Below are 4,555 nucleotides of genomic sequence, written 5' to 3' on the forward strand. Positions count from 1 at the left end.
ACATGAGCTCCAGAACCACAAGGATCTAACAAGAAAAACAATTTCAACCTAATCACTATTTATCTATGTTTATGGGACACTCATTCTGTGCTTGAATCTGCCTTGCCTGCACTTAATCTTCAAACAACCCTATGAGCAAGGCAATGTTATTACTTCAATTTTAACATGTGGAACCTGAGGCATAAAGAGGTAAGTTGCATGCCCAAGTTGGCGTACTTATTTAACAATAGAAGCAATATAAACACCCGAGGACCAGAGAGAAATTATCATAACCACGAAAGATTCCTCCCTTCACAAAAGAGAATTGTCCTCTGGAAAGAGCCCCCTCTCTAACTGTAGGAAATTGGTAGCTGAATTCAAGAGACAAAAAAATTTCCCAAATCAAAATGTTGTTTTTTTTCACAATCCTCTTGCCACTTGTTCATTGGACTATGATGAAGGACGCACGAAATATTAGAATTGAAGGAAACCTTTTAAATAATCTATTCTAAGCCATGCTTTTTTAGGGGCAAGCTTAGGCTTAAGTACCGTGAGCATGGTCAGACAACCAGAGTCTCATGATTTCATGTAGAGGGCTAGCCACACTCCAGTGTTGTCCATCTGTCCATGGGGCACGGATGGGTTCATCCTCATCTCCTCCAATATCTGGTCACAGCGCAATCTCTCCTTTCTGAGGATTTTATGTCAACACTTCTCCATTAGATGTGGCCTACCGGGTCCTATAGATTTATGGCCATCTATTTTATATACACGAATTTCTCAAATAGCTTTCAGAGATTTTATTGGATTTCCATTATAGTGATAATTTAAGCAGAATTACAATTCTGTTTTTTTTAAAAAAATCCCTCAGAACTTTAAAGGCATTTCTCCAATGGCTTCTAAGTCCTAGTACTGATAAGAAGTGTGATGCTAGCATAATGTTCATTCCTTTGTCTTAAATTAATTTCTGCCCTCTGGTCCCTAAGAGCATTCTAAGATTTTCTCTTCATGCTTGTCTGATTGTGTTCCCTATATGTTTTTCATTTATCCTCTTTGCACTTGGTGGATATTTTTAATTGGAAGCCTTAGAGCTTTCTGTAATGCAGAAGGAACATTCTGAACAATTCCTTTTGTTTTCTTCCTTTTACTCTTTGATTGCTCTTTCTAGGATTTAGAATTTCTCTCAAGCTCTATTCATGAGAATAGCTCTTTCTGCTCTAATAACCTCCATTGTGTGTATTTTTGGTTGTATTTTTCTCTACTCTGTTTTTTTAGTCAATTTTATCCCATTTGACTCTTTTATTCAGATATGCTTTTGAAGTCATTTCAATGGGACTTCAGATAACATAAATAAAATATGTGCTCAGTTATGTTAACAAGGTGGTCTTCAGACGTAGATACCAATTCAACCATTCCAACTGGGAAAGTGTTGAAATGCTTAAATACTAGTTGGGAAATATCTATTACCCTGAGCTCCCATGCAAACCCATGTGACGTTATCTCTGGCTCCTCTTCCTCAAACTCCAAAGGTTCCTCATGATCGATTCAACTGAAACATGAATGTTAAGCAAAGGAGGGCACCTGCAGGGCCTGCTCTCTCAGAAAAGCGTCCATTAAGATTGGTCAATGCCTACATTTTGCCACATTGTTTTTTGTTTTTTTAGTGCTTTGAAATATCAACCCTTAAAATAAATCAGAAATCAAGTGTTCATTTTTTTATGAGAAATTACCAACAAATTTATTTTTGGTCATGAAAGCTTAAATAGGGGAAACTTAAGAATGTATTCAAAACTACTAAATTATTATTTATTATTTATTTCCTAGGAAATGAAGGAGATTGCTCAAAGTATATGGTTAAATGGTGTGAAGTATTCCTCAAGTTTTTTTAGAAAAAACATGAAAATTGGGACTCTAGTCACCAGATTGGTCTTCCCTGGGGAAAAATTGGCACTCTTGGCCCATTGAACAATTCACTAATTTTTGAATAGCCTGCACTGGTGCTTCACAGATGTAAAATGGCTTCACTATGTTATGTACTAGTGCATGCAGACTTGCTCTCTTGACTTTCCTGGTCCAATTTTTTAAAATACTGTGGGCAGATTGCATAGCTTTCCACGCAGTCTCTGGGATAGAAAATCCTATATAAAAGTGAATTCTAACTCAGATGAAAACTTTAAATTTACATCCAGTTTAGCACTTTTATCTTTCCTATTCCAGTCAAAGCTATTCAAGCCTAGGTTTTAGAGTAGGGTGATAAGTCTGCTTTTACAGTTCTTTTCCATCTCTTCTTCTAACGCCACTCACCCTCCATAGTACAATAGAAATGGAATATGGAGAATATTAATAGTGGGACAAAAGATTTCTCATGCCTGGTGGTATCATATTCCATTTTGCACAATGCCCTGAACGTGGCAGGCACCAAAATATAGGTGCTGTTAAGAGGTACATGTGTGACTCACATGAGTGACTCATTTTGGGAGAACCTGCCCACTGCCTAGTTCTCTAATGTGGGTGAGCCACTGCAGTTGACCTCTTTCAACCTCTCTTTAGAGTCTATGATTAGAAAACTTACAGGCTTTTGCTCCTGGAGTCCCATTGTCCATGGGAAAACTCTATTGATGAAAGTATTGGTAGACGATTCAAGTTTGAGTCCCTCTTTAGATTTGCTTATTCAATGGCCTTGCAGACCTGCCCTGTGTTTATGTTGAACAGAGGCAAGAAGAATTGGAGAGAGATGACTGGGAGGAGAATTGGGCCAGCAGGGGGAGAAGCCTATGCTGTCACTATTTCAAGTGCAAAGAGTCATTAGTTTCATGTGGGCTAATACACACATGGAAGCCAGTCAGGCTTGGCCTTTCTGGCCAGCTTTCCATTTTAGAGTACACAAAATGTTTGTAATACATCTCATAGGACTTGAGAAAGATGTTGAAAAAGTCATACAGTGCTGATCACTACATTAGTAACCGGGCACAAAAATGCCTCCTGCAGAGATGCCTGAAGAACCCAAATGAGCTCGACTTGACAGGGTCATTATAGGAAGGCTCATTACACATATGATGTACGCATGACCGCCAAGTGAAGGTTACAAAGAGAACAATTTTGGTATCAAATGATTATACTTTTCTTCTACTTTCTCCTTTTCCCAGTGGAATAGAGCGGAAAGCAGAGTGACATAAGGAATAAAAATCAAAACATGCTTCTTCCCTAACCAGGCTTTTTAAACTAAGATCATGCTAGCACTGGGCACTATTAGATATAGACTGTAGATCTCAAATGGAGAAATAAACAGACCATAGCGAAAGTCTTTAACACTCAGAGTGACTGGACAGCTCTGCCTGAGATCTCAAGAAGGGATGAGAAGTAAGAATTGCTCATGTGGAGACTGTGATTAGAGAAAGATTAATTTTGTGTTGTTTCTCACCCCAATAAAAATATTGCATAAGGAGTTAACATACATTTCTAAAAAATACTTGTTAAACACAATTGAATTATGTGCGAACTAAAATAAGAACCAGCTGAGTTATGCAATCACTTGAAAATTTACTTAGACTGTTAGTTAAATATATTGATTTTGTATTATCATTACTATCTGCTGTACATTTACAGTTTAACACTTTGACTCTGCTTTCTGTTCAGGTGCTTCTTGCCTCTCATACTAAGAGACAAGAGTATGAAACACTTCTCTCCCCTTGCTCTCATTAACAAACGTCTGAGTTTGTCCACTGCAAGGACCATGGATATCATTAAGGCATCTTTCGGCAATGTCTGTCAGTCTATCCTAGTGAGGCCTCCCATACTTGGGAGATGTTTGACTTAATAGTCTTTTACTTTAGAAATGTTTTAGAGAAGGTAAAATTCACAAGCTAAAGGTTAAAAGTAGATATCAGACTGAAAACTTTAGATGATGCAAGATTAAAAAAGTTTGCCTCAGAAGCCGTCCTTGGTGTTAGAATCACAGACCCCTGAGATATATGATTGCTGCCTAAACTTGATCTTTGGCTGTTGCAAATCCATTTACTCAAGATGATCTTATGAGCAAGATAGAAAGCATCATATGTGTGCAAAAATTTTAGAGGCCTTAGGAAGATCCTTTCATTTATATCAGACCATGGGGCCAGATATTCTTTATTGTCTATCCCCAAATATGAAAGTAAAAAATAATTTAGATTTCTGTGAAGTTTTCATAGGTAGCAAAAAAGCTAGAAATGTGCAGGACAATCGTTTCATAACATACATTTGATATTAATTTCTCCATGTGGTTGATTTCTTGACTATCTACTTCTATTGGCTCATGTCAGGTTATTATCATTCATTACTGCTTCAGTGTCTGTAATGTTTGGAGTTCATCAGATGCTGCTCTAGTTGTTTTGATGGATATAAAATTGTTACCCACTGGCAATATATCACCTTTACTATTAAATATACAAGTGGGTAAGGACAGTGCTTCCTAGAAATTTGGGTTTCAGAAATAATAAAATTTGTTAAATATTTGCAAATCAGCAAATAATAATCAAATTTTAAATTTACCAGCATAGAACATCAAAAATAGCAACAACAAAAACAACTTCATGTACTT

Source organism: Pteropus vampyrus, unplaced genomic scaffold (genome assembly GCF_000151845.1).
Source record: "Pteropus vampyrus isolate Shadow unplaced genomic scaffold, Pvam_2.0 Scaffold443, whole genome shotgun sequence".
NCBI lineage: Eukaryota > Metazoa > Chordata > Mammalia > Chiroptera > Pteropodidae > Pteropus > Pteropus vampyrus.